Source organism: Somniosus microcephalus, chromosome 4, assembly GCF_052327205.1.
Source record: "Somniosus microcephalus isolate GS21.2 chromosome 4, FLI_Smic_1.0, whole genome shotgun sequence".
Classification (NCBI taxonomy): domain Eukaryota; kingdom Metazoa; phylum Chordata; class Chondrichthyes; order Squaliformes; family Somniosidae; genus Somniosus; species Somniosus microcephalus.
The window spans coordinates 301,113,112-301,131,769 of NC_140990.1; the positions used below are offsets into that span (position 1 = coordinate 301,113,112).

Genomic DNA, 18,658 nt, shown 5'->3' on the forward strand with positions numbered 1-18,658 from the left:
GTTGTTTCTCAGGAAGAGGGTGAAGATGCCTAAGCGTAGTAACATCAACGGTTTCGATTCCGATGTGGAAGATTGGGCCACGTATGTAGAACGCATCGAGATATATTGTAAGGTCAATAAGATAGCAAATTATGACAAAGCTCTAACCTTACTAAACTCAATGGGTGCGAAGACATACGGGTTATTGAAGCATCTTCTATCACCAGCTAAACCGGCGGATCAGTCTTTCGCTTATATTGTTGCTGTCCTGAAGGATCATTTGAACCCCGCACCGCTGAGGTTAGCGGAACGATCTAAATTTTACGTGAGAACGCAACTAAAAGAGGAAAGCAACGCAGAGTACCTGGTTGAACTGCGTAGATTAGCAAAATACTGCCAGTTTGGGGTAAATCTGTCAGAGGCACTGAGAGACAAGTTCGTCTGCGGAATGTCGAAGGAAGGAATACAAAAACGACTGCTCGAAGAGAACGATCTTACACTTGAGAAGGCTGTCCTTATTGCAGCATCGCACGAAGCCGCAGCGAGAGGCACGGCGGAAATGCAGCGGTACTCAGTATGGATCAAATGACTTCGGGTACAACGAAATGTTATCGTTGTGGGAAGACAACACACGATCAGAACCAATGCTGGTTTAAAAACCAGGAATGTAGGAAATGTGGCAAGCCTGGTCACATAGCTAAAGTATGCCGGTCAGGAAAGAAGACCAGCAATAATAAGTCACCGCAGAAGAAGTACAGAAAGGTACATAAGGTGACTGGGAAGAGTACTGATGAACAGAATTCGGATTCAGACTCCAACAGCAAGGAACTGGGTAGTCTGAGGATTCACAATGTGAGTAAAGAAGCTGACCGACAAACTATCTGGGTCACACTACAGATTGCAAAAGTCCAAGTGAAAATGGAAGTGGACACCGGATCGGCGTTGACGGTCATGAATAAGCAAGATTACAAAAAGTTGTTCAAACATATTCCCCTACGGGATACGGAGATAGTATTGCAGACATACACGGGGCATAAAGTATACCCCATCGGAAAGATAAAAGTCAAGGTGAGACACAAGGGCAAAGATCACCGAGGAATGGACATGTATGTGCTACCCGAGGGAGGTCCACCACTTCTGGGACGGGAGTGGATCAGGAAAATAAAGATAGACTGGCACTCACTAAACACAATGACGGTAGATTCCGGAAAGGAAGATGTCAAACCTGAACGGTTGTCCAGAATATTGGACGAAGCTAAAGAGGTATTTCAGCAAGGACTGGGAACACAGAGGAATTAAGGCAAAAATCAAGATTGCAGAACATGCAAGCCCAAAATTTTTCAAAGCCAGATCGGTACCTTACGCGATACGACCTGCTGTGGAGGCAGAACTGGAAGAGCTTGAACGTTCAGGGGTACTGTCTAAGGTGGACTGGAGTGAGTGGGCCACGCCCATTGTTCCCATCATGAAGTCTTCATCAAGTAACAAGCCAGGGGGACCGGGAAAGGTCCGCATCTGCGGAGACTTCAAGATCACGGTTAATCCGGTGCTTCACACGGTACAATACCCGCTTCCACGGATTGAGGATATCTTTGCTTCATTGTCTGGCGGGAAACACTTCACCAAGATAGACCTGGCACAAGCATACTTACAAATGGAAGTCGAGGAAGAGTCGTGCCAGTATCTCACAATCAACACACAGAGGCTTGTATCGTTATAATAGACTGGTTTTTGGAGTAGCTTCGGCTCCAGCAATTTGGCAGAGGGCCATAGAGCAAGTCTTACAGGGGATTCCAAGCACTCAGTGTTACTTGGACGATATCCTGATTACAGGAGAGGACGAGGAGGAACGCCTCGCAAATTTGAAACTGGTGCTCACCAGGTTGAAGGAATATGGCCTTCGAGTTAATCGCCAGAAATGTGAGTTCTTCCAGAAACGGATCTCGTACTGCGGTCATGTCATTGACCAAGAGGGGCTGCACAAGTCACCTGACAAGATAGAAGCTGTCGTGAAGGCCCCCGCTCCGGAAAATGTATCACAGTTGAGATCGTTTCTGGGGTTGATTAATTATTACCACAAGTTTCTGCCAAATCTATCCACGGTGCTGCATCCGCTGAATGCTGTGTTGCGGAAAGAAGTACCATGGAAGTGGAGCGAGGACTGTAAGAAGGCCTTTCGCAGAAGCAAGGCGTTGATTACCTCTGAGGAAGTGTTGGCTCATTTCAACCCAACGTTACCTCTTCGTCTAGCTTGTGATGCTTCCCCTTATGGAATTGGAGCAGTACTTTCACACAAGTTACCAAATGGCTCGGAAAGGCCAGTCGCATTTGCGTCCCGATCATTGACCTCCGCTGAGCGAAATTATGCTCAGATAGATAGGGAGGCCCTCAGCCTTGTGTGGGGAGTAAAGAAATTCAATCATTACCTGCAGGGCAAGAAGTTCACATTACTGACAGACCACCAGCCGTTGGTGTCCATATTCAACCCTAACAAGGCCGTTTCCACCATGACAGCGCAAAGGCTACAGAGGTGGTCCGTGTTACTTGGGGCACACCAATATGACATCGAATACAAAAGGTCCAAACAGCATGGAAATGCTGATGGGTTATCGCGCCTACCGTTGCCAGTAGTAGAAGAGGCGGCTACAGTGGACCCGGTAGAGATGTTCCACTCATCTATAGTGGAATGTCTACCAGTAACAAATTCAATGATCGAAAATGAAACAAGAAATGATCCGACTCTCTCACGAGTCTACGATTTAACGGTGGAGGGATGGCCAGCACATGGCGAACCAACGCTGCCCGCATTTTCGCAAAGAAAAGAACAGCTGTCAGTGTGCCGAGGAACCTTGATGTGTGGATCTAGAGTGGTGATTCCACCCAAACTTCAGCATAAGGTGCTAAAGGAGCTTCACGAGGGGCATCTGGGTGGAGTGAAAATGAAGAACCTAGCAAGAGCGTTTGTGTGGTGGCCAGGTATTGATGGAGACATCGAAGAAATAACCAAGAGCTGTCTAGGATGCCAGAAGGTCCAAAACGCGCCACCACAAGCTCCTCTGCATCCATGGGAGTGGCCCTCATCTCCTTGGCAAAGGGTACACGTCGACTTTGCTGGTCCATTTATGGACTCAATGTTTCTAATCGCGGTGGATGCACACTCCAAGTGGCCGGAGGTAATAAAGATGTCCTCCACCACCACGGAAAAAAACATCACAGTATTACGGACCATATTTGCTAGGAATGGCCTGCCGGAACAGATCTGTTCTGATAATGGACCGCAATTTGTGTCCGAAGAATTCAGGAAGTTCTTAAAAAGGAATGGGGTCAAGCACTACACGTCAGCCCCATACCATCCCACCACCAATGGATTAGCTGAAAGAAGGCCATAAAGGCCATGGGTAATGAAGACATCAACCTACAACATAAGGTAGATAACTTCTTGTTGGCGTACAGGAATGCAACACATGCGGTCACAAACCAAACTCCCGCCATGATGTTTTTCAATAGAAGACTAAGATGCCGGCTGGATTTGATTAAGCCAAACGTCAGAAGGGACGTAGAGAACCGGCAATTTCAGGGCATGAATGAAAGGCCAACTAGATCCTTTCAGATAGGTCAACAAGTTTTGGCCCGGGACTACCGTACCGAGAAATGGCAGCCTGGAACTATTGGGAAAAGGCTAGGGCCGCTGATGTATACCGTGGACATTGGTGACAGCATCATAAGGCGACATGTTGACCAGATCATAGGGTCATCCACAAAGGACCAACCTACTCCACAACCTTACACGGCTAATGTTGAAGCAGAGATACCCAGAGCACCTACCTCCGATCTGGTAATACTAGAATCAGATGAACCTGACATGGTCCTTCAAGCCGAATCGACCTTGCCAGAAGAACCTACTACCCCGCCGAAAACTACTACACCACCGAGGCGTTATCCGGACAGAGTCAGGAAGCCTCCAGAGAGACTGAATCTGTGAACTGTTTTGCATAAGTTGTATATATGTTATGATGTTGTTAATGGGGAATAAGTATGTTGTAAGCTAAAAAGGGAGGATTGTAGTGTATGTAACTGTTCTACCTTTAAGAGAACTATTGTATGTAACCGTCCACCTTTTAAGAGAACTATTTTAGGTGTGGCACTACTTTATCTTGGCTGCTGTATACTGTAATACCGACGGTGACCACACCGGTATATAAGTGCTGTGTCAGGATTTATTGGGCAGATTCGCCCTGACCTTTGAATAGTAAAGTCCTGTTAAAGTTACTCTTGTAGTCTGTGTATTAATTCGCCATAATACCTACAGAATTTACACCATCTATTTAGCAGGGCAAAGATCAATCTATGTTTTATACATACTTTAATCTTGCTATTTGTGAAACATCCTGTATTAACAGAACCTCGTATCACTTTTATTCATCCTGTACAGAACAACATATGCAGCCATTACTCATGGCTTTGATAAAACATCAATTTACTTGCCTTCTAAAAAGTCAGCTAGATGGGTAATTTTTTGTTAAAGAGAATGGAAGCAAAACCAACGGACCTGGTGAATAGCTTTGATATAGTTTGGTTGCCTTTGTGACTCACATTAAAACTAACAGAATTATCGATCATTAAATAAGCAGTCAGCACTACTAGAGGTAGGCACACCATGGTAACGTAGTCCATGCAGCTGGCCACGATTGACTGACAGTGCATTCTGTTACAATCTTCCAAAAGTACAAGTGTTTGGACCAAGAAAAAGCCATTCAGCCCATCAAACACATCCCCTCTTTAGACCATGTATAATTTATCTCTGTGTACTTTACACAAATCAACTTCCTGTCAAAGGCAACCACAGGTAAATCTCTATACAGATCTCTGTAGAAATGTCTGAGAAATTTACCTCAACTTCCCCTTCGCCCAAACCAAATAAAACTCCAGAACATTAAACTAACTTCACAGTTGCTTACAACTCTGACCTTGTTGCATTCCACAGATAAGAGGATCACTCTTCAAATACAATGACAAATAGTTTATCACCATTGTTTCAAAAAAATACATTTTCTGTTAGACGGCAGAATTGGATGGATTTAGTCCAGACCACTACTGCTATGCTACAATGCATCCGTCTTGGCAATCAGAGTGGGACCTTTTTGGCTCAGACTTGAAGGCAAAACAGGGGGGACAAATGTACACAAAGAAGTGTCTCACAGATTTAACCCTTGCCGTTCCTGGGAGCACAAGACGACTTGGAAAAATTATACAGGGAAAGCAATGGAAGTTACAGACTTCCCATAACTCCTGGTTAAGCATTTAGTTGTTAACGCTGTATTTGAGCCCCTGCAATTCTAGATGACAGCATTTTCTAGGGGCAAGAATCCACAGGCTGTATGAAACTTGACTGCTACTATTTTGTCGATAACTCCATGATGTAGCAAATTTAATTTAGAAGACTGCAGATCACTTGCCATACATCACCATAACAGAGCTTGTTTAAACACGTGGCCACAAGTGAAACTATGTTACCTCTCTCTTGGTAATAGGCAGCGGACTTCTACTATACTTCTGGAACAAAATACAGATTAATAACTGCTCTCGGTGTACGAAGGACCAGCCACTGGCACGAGTCTAATCAATGTGAAGAAAAAATACTGTTACAACAACACTGAGGGATGGTTTGGAGCCTGCAGGCAGATGTTTCTGCAGCTAAGGGCAGGCTGGCAACAGCATTAGTAATAAACTCCATCACTCAGAAACCAGTCAGCTTGAGCTAAACTATTGGTCTCTACAACACACCTATTAAAATTTCTATAATTATTTTAAAAACCTACGTTTCTCCTTTAAAATCCTCTTTTTTACTGCTAGCAACCCCCACCACTACCCCGCACTCTGTCACACACCAAGTTTCTGCCCGACATATAATCGCTTCTCTTTCTTTAACCTCTGCACCGAATGACTCCTCCTCCTAGGTCATTGCAATTTTTATCTCAGCTCCCCTTGGGCACTCTTCTCCGAATTCACTGACCTCCTATCCTCTAAATCTCTCCCTCCATATAAATTCTCCCACCCATATCCATGGCCATGCCCTCAATCTCGCATTCTCTATTAGCCTCCCGACTCCCATGGTCCCAATCACCAACAAGGCTATGTCCAACCATTTCCTTAATCCTTCATCACCCACATCCCCTTACTCTCCTGCAACCCCAATTCCTTTCTCCCAAGTTGCTTTAAACTCCAAAATTTCTGCCAGTGAGTATTTGGAAATGCATGCGTTAATCAAGATTAGGCAGCACGGATTTATGGTCAAGTTGCATTTGACAAACGTAACAATATTTTGCAATGACTAATTGGGTAGATACAGGTTGAGCGTCCTGAATCTGGCAATCTCGGGACTGAGGCCGAGCTGGTTTTCGTGTTTGTCCGGACTTCAGAACGCGTTTGATATCCGAAGTCCGGAAATATCGCAACCTGGGTTCGGGCGTTTCCGGACATCAGAAACACATTCCGAGTCCGGAAATGCCTGGGCCCAGGTTGCGGTTTGATAGGGTGTCCTGCTTCCGGAACATTTTACGGATTCCAGACAACCCGGCCACCAATCGTCCCAGAGTCTGGAACTCCGGATTTTGGACGCTCAACCTGAAACACAAATCCAGTAGATGTAGCAAATGTTGATTTTCAGGTGGTGTTCGTTCAGGTGTCTCGAGAGAGGCTGGTTAGTAAAATTCAGGTGTATGGTACAAGAGAAAATGTAACAGCATGGATAGAAAATTGGCTGATGGACAGTAAACAAAGAGTTAGGGTAAAAGGTGGTTGTTCAGACTGGAGAAGGGTTGAAAGTGGTTTACTCTGCTTCAAATATTTATCTAGTTTTCCCCTAAAAGATACAATGATGTCTGTAACAACCATTTCACAGGGCAAAGCATTCTCAAATCTCTTGGCCTTCACTGCTCCACTGGAAATAGTACCAGTATCTCAAATCTACAGTTTGCCATCCGTGGCATAGAATGGTTGGGGCAGAGACCATTGTTTCTTTTAGGGGAAAACTAGATAAATATTTGAAGCAGAGGAAGATATAAAGCAAAGTACGGGGCGGTGGAATTGGTTTTAGATTGATCTAGCAAAGAACTGGCACAGATGGGCTGAATGGACTTCTATGCTGTTAACCTTCAAGGTTCTATCTTTGCAGCTACCACTTTGCTTATTCACTTCCTCTTCTCCACCTTTCATGCTCTCTTCCCCAACAAGACCTTCACCATCTTCCATCCAAGTTGCTCCTCTTGGTACAGTCCCTACCATCGCTCATGCAAGTCCAAGGGGCACAAACTTTTTTTTTTTTTTTTTTTTTTTAAATTCATTCACAGGATTTATTGCCCATCCCTGATTACCCTCGAGAAGGTGGTGGTGAGCCACCTTCTTGAATATAACTGAGTGGCTTGCTAGGCCATTTCAGAGAGCAGTTAAGAGTCAACCACATTGCTGTGGGTCTGGAGTCACATATAGGTCAGACCGGGTAAGGACATCAGATTTCCTTCCCTAAAGGACATCAGTGAACCAGATGGGTTTTTACGACAATCTGGTAGTTTCATGGTCACTATTACTGATACTAGCTTTTTAATTCCAGATTGATTTAATTAACTGAATTTAAATTCCCCAGCTGTCATGGTGGGATTTGAATTCATGTCCCCGGATCATTAGTCCAGGCCTCTTGATTACTAGTCCAGTAACATAACCACTATGCTACCGTACCCAATAAACTTGAGTGCACCTGGTTCCCAACTGGCTTAGCCATTCATTGCCAGGTCTGGCCCAATCCTATTAAGGTTTACCAGGCCTCGATCTTTTTTGCAAAAACTCCCACTATTCTAGCAGCATCAAGAAGAGTAAAGATAAACGCAAGCTCCTTTTCTCTATGACCATAGTGAGGCGCTATCAATTACTCATAAAAGACAGAGTTGAGAGAGTAACTAAAGGCTTTTATTAACAAAAGAATGAAGGTCTGCCTCGAGTGGTCGACCGGTCCAGAAATACAAAGGGCTGGGGAGCAGTCACCTTTATACTAGGACTTGTGGGAGGAGTCAGCCGAGGCATGTCCAGGCATGTACACAGTGGAATACAAACAGTGGTTTACCACATTCACCCCTTGTTTAAAATTGAGTCCGGCGGGGTGAAGTGTATTAAAAGTTAGTGTATTGGAGTCTCTCCGGAGGTCTTGTCTGCCGCTGTGATCGGCGTGGCGACGGCAGGGGTAGTGGAGCTTCCGGCGTCGAGTCCTGCGTGGGCTGTGGCACAGGCGTGTCGTCCTCGTAGATGTCGAGCGGGTCGCGGGGCCCAGGCCTGCCGTCTGCTGGGGCTGGATATCGGATCGTTGGGGGGGGGGGGGGGGGGGGGGTGGTAGTGAGTTACTGCGGCCCCCGAGGGTGCAAGGTCTCTTATGGAGACTGTGTCCTCCCGCCCGTCCGGGTATGCAATGTAAGCATACTGGGGGTTGGTGTGGAGGAGGTCGACCCTCTCGACCAGAGGGTCCGTTTTATGGGTCCTCACGTGCCTTCTCAGTAGGACCGGCCCTGGGGACGTCAGCCATGGCGGTAGCGATGTCCCCGATGTGGACTTCCTTGGGAAGACAAACATTTTCTCATGAGGGGTGGAGTTAGTGGCAGTGCAGAGCAGTGACCGAATAGAGTGGAGCGCATCGGGGAGCACATCCTGCCAGTGGGAGGTTGGAAGGCCCCTAGACTTTAAGGCTAGCAGGGCGGCCTTCCAAACTGTCGCATTTTCTCTTTCCACCTGTCCGTTCCCCCGGGGATTGTAACTGGTGGTCTTGCTCGTGGCAATACCCCTAGTTAGCAGGTACTGACGGAGTTCGTCGCTCATAAACGATGAGCCCCGGTCGCTATGGATATAGCTGGGGAAACCGAACAGGGTGAAGAGGTCGTTCAGACATTTAACGACCGTGGCACTGGTCATGTCCGGGCAGGGGATGGCGAACGGGAAACGGGAGTACTCATCAATAATATTGAGGAAGTACACATTGCGGTCGGAGGAGGGGAAGAGGCCCTTTAAAATCAACGCTCAGGCGCTCGTGGCTTTTATCAGGTGGGCCCTGTCTGGTCTATAAAAGTGCGGTTTGCACTCAGCGCAGACTTGGCAGTTCCTGGTCATGGTCCTGACCTCCTCAATAGAGTAAGGCAGGTTGCGGGCCTTGATGAAGTGGAAGAACCTGGTGACCCCCGGGTGGCAGAGGTCATTGTGGAGGGCCCACAGTCTATCGATCTGCGCGCTGGCGCAGGTGCCACGCAATAGCGCATCCGGGGGTTCATTGAGCTTCCCGGGCCGGTACAAGATCTCGTAATTGTAGGTGGAAAGTTCGATTCTCCACCTCAAGATCTTGTCGTTTTTGATTTTGCCCCTCTGCTTGTTGTTAAACATGAAAGCAACTGAACGTTGGTCAGTGAGCAGGGTAAATCGTTTTCCGGCCAGGTAGTGCCTCCAATGACGCACAGCCTCCACAATCGCCTGGGCCTCCTTCTCAACAGCGGAGTGTCTGGTCTCCGGGCCTTGGAGGGTTCGTGAAAAGAAGGCCACGGGTCTCCCCGCCTGGTTGAGGGTAGCGGCCAGGGCAAAGTCGGACACGTCGCTTTCCACCTGGAAGGGGATGGATTCGTCCACTGCGTGCATGGTGGCTTTGGCAATGTCTTCCTTGATACGGTGGAAGGCTAAGCGGGCCTCTGCCGTCAAGGGAAAAGAGGTGGACTTGATCAGCGGATGGGCCTTGTCCGCATAGTAGGGGACCCACTGGGCATAATAGGAGAAAAACCCTAGGCACCTCTTCAGGGCCTTGAGGCAGTGGGAGTTCCATAAGGGGACGCATCCGGTCGGGGTCGGGGCCGATGACTCCGTGTTCCACAACACAGCCAAGGATGGCGAGGCGGTTTGTGCGGAATATGCACTTCTCCTTGTTATATGTCAGGTTCAGGAGTTGGGCGGTGTGGAGGAATTTTGAGGTTTGCGTCATGGTCCTGCAAGTCACAGCCGCAGATGGTCACATTGTCCAGATATGGGAAAGTGGCCTGCAACGCATTTTGATCTACCATCCGGTCCATCTCCCTTTGGAAGACGGAGACCCCGTTGGTGACGCCAAAGGGAACCCTAAGGAAGTGATAGAGGCGGCCGTTTGCCTCAAAGGCAGTATACTGGCGGTCCTCAGGGCGGATAGGGAGCTGGTGGTACGCTGATTTCAGGTCAATGGTCGAGAAGACGCGGTACTGCGCGATCTGGTTGACCATATCAGCTATGCGGGGGAGTGGGTAGGCGTCCAGCAGGGTGTAGCGATTTATTGTCTGGCTGTAGTCGATGACCAGGCGCTGCTTCTCGCCGGTCTTAACGACCGCAACCTGGGCTCGCCAGGGGCTGGTGCTGCCCTCAATAATCCCTTCCTTCAGGAGCCGCTCCACTTTGGTTTTAATGAAAACCCTGTCCCCGGTACTGTATCGCCTGCTCTTTGTGGCGATGGGCTTACAGTCGGGGGTGAGGTTAGCAAACAGTGGGGGGGGGGTGACTCGGAGTGTGGAGAGGTTGCACCTGGTGCGCAGCGGGAAATTTGGGAGCTGCTGGCTGCGGACTGTGAGTGGGGGTAGGGGTCCACCGTACGCCATCATAACACTTTTAAGGTGGCACTGAAAATCTAACCCCAGCAGGACGGCAGCGCAGAGGTCGGGCAGGACCAGAAGTTTAAAATGATCGTACACGGTCCCGTCTACTAAGAGTGTCACTACGCAGTAGCCGCCGATGTCCGCCGACTGGGACTCTGAGGCCATAGAAATCCGCTGGTGCGCAGGCAGGACTGGGAGAGAGCAACGCCGCACCGTGTCGGGGTGGATGAAGCTCTCCGTGCTCCCAGAGTCAAAAAGGCAGATTGTATCGTGGCCATTTACCTTAATGTCCATTGTGGAACTGGCCAGCTGGTGCGGTCTCGCTTGGTCCAGTGTAACGGATGCCAGCGTAGGGGTCGGTGTGTCGCTGCGGGTATCAGATGAGGCGGTGTTGGGGGCCTGCTGCGTTCCGGCTGTCGTCCAAGATGGCGGCGTCCATGATCCCCATGTGGCTGGAGGCGTCCAAAATGGCTGCTGTACCGGTGGTTCGCACATGGGCGGGGAGGCCCAAGATGGCGGCCCGCATGGCCCATGCGGCCCTGCAGACGTTAGTGTAGTGTCCCTTCTTCCCGCAGCCCGAGCAGATCGCGTTTTTCGCCGGGCAGCGCGCTCTGGGGTGTTTTGCCTGGCCACAGAAGTAGCCTTTCTGGCCTTGGGGCACTGCTGTCTGGCCTTGGGACAATGCTGCGGTAGTTGGGCCGTTGCTGGGGTGGCACGGCGCTATGAGGCGGTCCTACCGTGTCCCAGGCTGTCATTCCCTGCAGCGTCCACGGTGCAGAGGAGTAGGCATCCATGCCCCGGTAGGCTGCATCCAATGATAGTGCGAGTTCAGAGGCCTTGTTGAGGTCGAGGTCACTCTGCTCCAACAGTCGCTGTCGGGTGTAATTGGATCTGTGGCCCGCTACAAAAGCGTCCCAGATAAGTTCCTCTGTGTACACGGCGGCCTTTACATCCTTACAACCACAGGCCCGGCCAAGCAGACAGTGCCTGAAGGTATTCCACGGTCGATTCCCCAGGTTGTTGTTTACGACTCCCCAGAAGGTGCCTGGCGTACACTTCGTTCACTGGGCGCGTGTACTGGTCCTTGAGGAGCTTGATAGCGTCCGCGTACGAGGTCACGTCTTGGATGACCGAGTACACTCGGTGGTTCACTTTGGAGGTCAGGACATCCAGTTTGTCCTCGTCCGATTTGATTGCTGCGGAGGCGGTCAGGAATTTTTCGAAACACTTAAGCCAGTGAGTAAACTTGGTGGATGAGTCCGCCTCCTGATGATCTAAGTCCAGCCATGCTGGTGAGAGGATCTTCTCCATTATAAAAATGTTGTTAATAAAATTGATGCGCTATCAATTACTCATAAAAGACAGAGTTAAGAGAGTAACTAAAGGCTTTTATTAACAAAAGAATGAAGGTCTGCCTCGAGTGGTCGACCGGTCCAGAAATACAAAGGGCTGGGGAGCAGTCACCTTTATACTAGGACTTGTGGGAGGAGTCAGCCGAGGCATGTCCAGGCATGTACACAGTGGAATACAAACAGTGGTTTACCACACATAGGAACAGGATTAGGCCATTCAGCCCCTTAAGCTTGTTCTGCCATTCAATTAGGTCATGGAAGATCTATACTTCAACACCATTTACCCATCTTTACTCCATATTTCTTGATACCCTTATCTAACAAACTTTTATCAATCTCCGCATTGAAAATTTCAGTTGGCCCAGCATCCACAGCCTTTTGGTGAGCGAGTTCCAGATTTCCACTACCCTTTGTGTGAATAAGTGCCTCCTGATTTCACAAACTCTAATTTTAACATTATGCCCCCTTGTTCTGGATCCCCCCCCCCCCCATCAGAAGAAATAATTTCTCTGTGTCTACCCTATTGAATCCCTTCATTATTCTAAAGACCTCAAAAGGCTGTGGATGTTGTGTCAATTGGAATTTTCAAGACTGAGATTGATAGATTTATGTTAGGTAAGGGTATCAAGAGATATGCAACAAAGGTGGGCAAATGGAATTGAGGTACAGATCAGCCATGATCTAATTGAATGGCAGAACAGGCTCGCGGGGCTAAACGGTACTACTCCTGTTCCTATCTGTCCCTCTGCCTCCATGTGAAGGCTCTGCTGGTCCTAGTGTAGCTGTCATAGTGAGGTTAAACTCCACTTACAAACTGTTTTGCTCTGTAGTTAAAAGGATTAGACAGTTTTTAAAATGTAATTTTATAACAGTAATTGATTTTTGCTTACAGATCAGTGAACAGGTAACAGGATCTAATGGTGATAATAAACAAGGAAAGTGGGTGTAGATTACAAGCTTTACAATACACGTCTTTATTTCAGCACCCACCATTACCTCAAGCTAAAATGGCAACAAGCATAACAAGAACCTTAATGCACAGGCGTAGAGAGAGTACATGAGGAGATTTGGAGGCAATATTTTTCCTTCAGTGAAAATATATGGAATGGAAATACCAGCCCATTGTGACATCCTGTGAAGATCTGGCAGTACCATGAAAAAAAATTAGGGGGAAAAGAAAGTAGAAAAAGTGTTACACACACATTTAACAAGAAAAAAAACTTGAAGTGGCATCAGTTCTATTTCAATTGTGGTAACAAGAACTTACTCACACCAAGTGCCTCAGTGAACGATACCACCTGCCCAATTGTGGATAAAAAACAGGGGCTAGCAATTGTTACCAGACCTACATCAAGTTTATTCTCAATTTTATTAAACTTAATAACCTCAAAAGAATCCGATTTGTTTTTTTAAATAATTACTTCAAGTGCAAACCAGTAACAACTTATTTTCAAAACTGTGAACCTTCTGAGAGAAAGCAGAAACGAAGTTCTGGAAAAATAACCCCTACCTCAAGCTGGATGTGAGTTTTTTTCAGGCAATCACCTGTATGAATATGTTTCCACCCATGGAGGTTTATATTTGAATTGTGTCATGGGTATCATTAAGTGGGTTGAGCGGCATGGTTTTAGTGTGGGCAGGGTGAGTCCACGTACATTTTAAAGGTTAGCAAGTTATTTGGTTTCCGAGAACATGCTGCCGTTTCGCTCCTCGAGTTCACGCAGTCAGAACTTACAATAAGAAATTCTACTGTGGCAAACCTCCCCTTGAAATAAAATTTCAAAAGCTACGAGCTTAAAACCACACAACATGGACATCAGATGAACAACCTAATCTGAGTCACCAATAACAGTGAACTGTACTACAACTTTGAGCCATTTTGAAACAGGACATGCCAAACTTGGAGCATCTCTCAATGCAAGACTTTATACAGCACCTCGTTCATGCAGCTATCAGCAGAGAAGGAAAGGAAGGTCACATTTTGAAAGTCATCTGGGAGAATCAATACTCAAAGGGTTATTTTAATTCTTACTTTTCTTCACATTATTCAGGGCTTACACAAACCATTCATGAGAAAATAAACAGGCCACCTAACTTGATAACTCTGCCAGTGATGCTCTTGTGCCACCTACACGCAAGAGCAACCCACGATGGCTCACCTATGATTCTTCTCTCCCCACCTGTGGTGAAGTGCCACAATATAGAAATTACCATTAAGAAATTAAAGATGCAAACCCACATCCTAAAACTCCACATCACAGCATCTTTACAGCTCCATACTACCCATGGTATTGATCGTCATCTTTACAGCCACAATGAGAAAGTAACAGAAGTTATCAAACATTCTTCAATCCTGGACTGGGTACAATGGAAGAAAAAAAATCTGATTATGGAAATTCACAATTACTAACTTAAATTGTCATGTCCTTTTATGCATGTGGAGGATGGATTGCAATAAAAACTGACCATATGTAAACAGTGCCTGTTCACTTATTATAATATATACACTGCCAACATAATTCAAAAATTCTTCCACTGTCTTATTTTAGAAGCAATGGACACAGTAGACTGTATGCAAATTTCAAGGAGTTTCAGCAAAGTAGAGCGAGATTATTCCTTAGCTCCTGATAATGCTCCCCCTGAGAAATTGTGTGTATGTTGCAGGTTGGAATGGAAACACATTACTTAAATGGCTGAATTATTCAATTTAATTTTCCCTAATAGAGCTTAAAATTAATCACAAGCCAATCCAGGCAATTTTTACTGAAAGATTAGTACACTGCATCTGCCCCATCTGTGTACCAATTGCAATCGCTCAGTACATTGGTTTGTCGTACTAGAAGCAAACTAGCAAGCACCAGCATTCCATCTATTTAGACTGGGTCGCAACAGTTATTGCAAAGATAAGGTTTTATAAAAGGATTAAAAACAGAAAATGTAGTAAATACTCAGCAGGTCAGGCAGAATCTGTGGAGAAACAGCGCAACGGGCTGAATTTTCCGGGGTGGTAGCGGGCGAGATCAGTGGCGGATCGGGTGGGAAAGTTGTTATTTTTGACAGCGGGTCGGGAATTAGTCATCGTGGAGCCGACCTGGCCAGCAGCAGCAGGGGGCCCAATTGAAATCATTATGAGGTAGTTTACAGACAATTTTTCCCCCCTACTTTTTAAATTTCCCTGCATGGCCACGGGATTCACACAGCTCGGGAAGCACGTCTGTCAACCTGAGGCGTGAGTTCTGCGGCCATTGCGCCTGCTGATTACTCGACAGCATGGAAAACAAACCAAAATAAAAACATGTTGATTACATCAGCTAACAGATTGATGGAGATTCTGTTCTACTTGAAAAGCTACTGGTAAATGTTAATTCAGAAATTCATGAAGGGATGCAAGTGCTACCCTGGATGGTGAGGGAAATACATTTTTCTCTGGCCATTCTCAGCTGTTGCCTTCCAACTCAACAGTAATTGCACTGAATTGGTCTGCACTATAGAAAATGACATATACCATTTAAATACATTTTTGTGTTGTTTCTGGTCAGGTTTTTCCTCACAATATACTGTGATTGTTCAGTTACACATTAAATCAAGTCATCAACCATAACAATTTCATTCTCATCACTCATTCCACTGGTTCAATTTGCTTTCAGTCCCTGAATATGACTAATTTAATTTTTCAGTCTGAGACTTTAGGGTGAATTTCTGCAGAGGTTCTCTCTCTTGTCCATTGTTAACTTCAACGAAAGAGCTGCAGAAATCGCAAAAACACATTGTAAGCACCACTTGCACTGTTTGTCAGGGATTCCGCAGCTCTTCCGCTGAACTTGCTTAAGATTGTAAATCCACCTCTTTACAATTACATTTAAAATCTGCTTAATTTTATTTATTACCTATACACATACATCTTTTATGTGTACCAGTTACTGATACAAAAGTCTATAGATTTATGACTAAAGCACCAATAACTTCCCAATTAATGTACTTTTTTAATTATGTTCTTGATCGTATTTGTAGATGGCATATTAATGATATTAAATATTTCTTTGACACTCCTAACTTTTATTATATTATTGTACAGTAAAGAGTCAACACCCACTATGTTAGATTAAACTTAAAATTTAATGTGGCCAGGGTCCCTTTATGGAGCCCGGCTTAAAACGCATTATGAATGACATCACCAGACCCGCTCAATCTAATTGGGCCAGATAACGCGCTGGGCAGGCTTAATAGGCCCATTAAGGCAAGTTCATTTTCTGCAGCAGGATGGAGCCAGCAGCGGGGTTGCGACCTGCCACGGGCACCGGCAGCACTGGAGCTGCCAAGGTAAGGAAAATTCCAGCCAACGTTTCAGGTCAATGACATTTTGTCAGAACTGAAAGATGTTAGAGATGCAACCGCTTTTTGACCAGTGCAGAGGCAGAGAAATTGGGGGGCAGCTGGAAGAGGCGAGGAAAGAACAAAAGGAAAGGTCTGTGATAGGGTGGAAGGTAGGAGTGATTAAATGACAAAAGGAAATATAGTGCAAGCCAAAATGGGGTGGCAAAGGGACAAGTAAAGAAACAAAAGATGGGTCTGGAGGAGGTGTAAATGGCAGCAGCAGAACCATTACTGGCACCTGCTGTCCGAAAAAATGGGAGCAGTGGGTATGATCTGAAATTGTTGAACTCAATGTTGAGTCCGGAAGGCTGTAAAGTGCCAAATCAAAAGATGAGGTCCTCCAATTAAATATTGGGAAGACCGAAGCCATTGTTTTCGGTCCCCGCCACAAACTCCGTTCCCTAGCCACTGACTCCAACCCTCTCCCCAACATTTGTCTGAGGCTGAACCACACTGTTTGCAACCTTGGTATCTTATTTGACCCTGAAATGAGCTTCCAACCACATATCCGCAGCATAACTAAGACCGTTTATTTCCACCTCTAACATCGCCTATTTCCGCCCTTGCCTCAGCTCATCCACTGCTGAAACCCTCAGCCATGACTTTGTTATCTCTAGACTTGACCATTCCAACGCACTCCTGGCTGGCCTGCCACGTTCGACCCTACGTAAACTTGAGGTCATCCAATACTCGGCTGCCCATGTCCTAACTCGCACCAAGTCCCGTTCACCCATCAGCCCTGTGCTCGCTGACCTACAATGGCTCCCGGTTAAGTAACACCTCGATTTCAAAATTCTCATTCTTGTTTTGAAATTGCTCCATGGCCTCACCCTTCCCTATCTCTGTAATCACCTCCAGCCCCACAACAGCCCCCACCCCCGAGATATCTGCACTCCTCTAATTCTGCCCTCTTGAACATCCCTGATTATAATTGCTCAACCATTGGTGGCCATGCCTTCTGTTGCCTAGGCCCTAAGCTCTAGAATTCCCTCCCTAAACATCTCCGCCTCTCTACCTCTTTTTCCTCCTTTAAGAGACTCCTTAAAATCTAGCTCTTTGACCAAGCTTTTGGTCATCTGCCCTAATTTCTCCTTATATGGCTCGGTGTCAAATTTTTTTTGTCTTATAATACTCCTGTGAAGCGCCTTGGGACATTTTACTACATTAAAAGGCACTATATAAAAATACAAGGTGGTGTTGTTGTTCCTTGAGTTTCTGTAGAGATTCATTAGAACAGAGAACACTTTGGATACTGTTGAGGGGGATGACTCACCAGGGGAAGGCAGCAGCAGCCAACTTCCTGGCACTGGGGGTGCTCCTGCTGCCCAGGAAGGGGGGAAAAAGAGTGGGAGAGCAATAGTGGTAGGGGATTCTATAGTAAGGGGAACAGATAGGCGTTTCTGTGGCCGTAGACGTGAATCCAGGATGGTTTGTTGCCTCCCTGGTGCCAGGGTCAAGGATGTCACTGAGCGGCTGCAGGGCATTCTGGAGGGGGAGGGTGAACAGCCAGTGGTCGTGGTCCACATTGGTACCAACGACATAGGTAAAAAGAGGGATGAGGTCCTGCAGCAAGAATTTAGGGAGCTAGGTGAAGGATTAAAGAGCAGGACCTCAAGGGTTGTAATCTCTGGATTACTCCCGGTGCCACGTGCTAGTAAGTATAGGAATAGGAAGATAGAACAGATGAATGCGTGGCTAAAGGGATGGTGCAGGGGGGAGGGCTTTAGTTTCCTGGATCACTGGGTCTGCTTCTGGGAAAGGTGGGACTTGTACAAGTCGGACGGTTTACACCTGAACCAGAGGGGAACCAATATCCTTGCGGGGAGGTTTGCTAGCACTGCTGGGGGGGGTTTAAACTAACTTGGCAGGGGGATGGGGTACAGAGTGGAGCTATAGTAGGGGGTGATTTACAGCCAAATACAGAGGGAAAAACAAGTCAGCTGGGAAGGCAATGCAAATATGTGAAGGCAAAAGAGAATATGGCAGGGCTGGAAGGCATTTATTTTAATGCAAGGAGTCTTGCAAATAAGGTGGATGAACTGAAGTTGTTGTTGAACACATGGGAGTACGATATTGTTGCTATCACGGAGACATGATTGAGGGAGGGTCAGGACTGGCAGCTCAATATTCCGGGGTATAGAATCTTCAGGCGAGACAGAGGGGGGTGTAAAAGGGGAGGGGGTGTTGCAATATTAATTAAGGAGTCAATTACTGCTGTAAGGAGGGATGATATATTAGTGGGTTCCTCAAATGAGGCCATATGGGTAGAACTTAAAAACAAAAAAGGGGGCAAGCACTTTGCTGGGAGTGTACTAT

At 46.6% G+C, this 18,658-nt stretch overlaps 1 protein-coding gene across 8 annotated transcripts in view; it reads right to left on the reverse strand.

Moving 5' to 3' along the window:
- qtman (queuosine-tRNA mannosyltransferase) overlaps positions 1–18,658 on the reverse strand; it is a 350,659-nt gene that overhangs the window by 280,175 nt on the left and 51,826 nt on the right. The gene's annotated exons all lie outside the window — the stretch shown is intronic.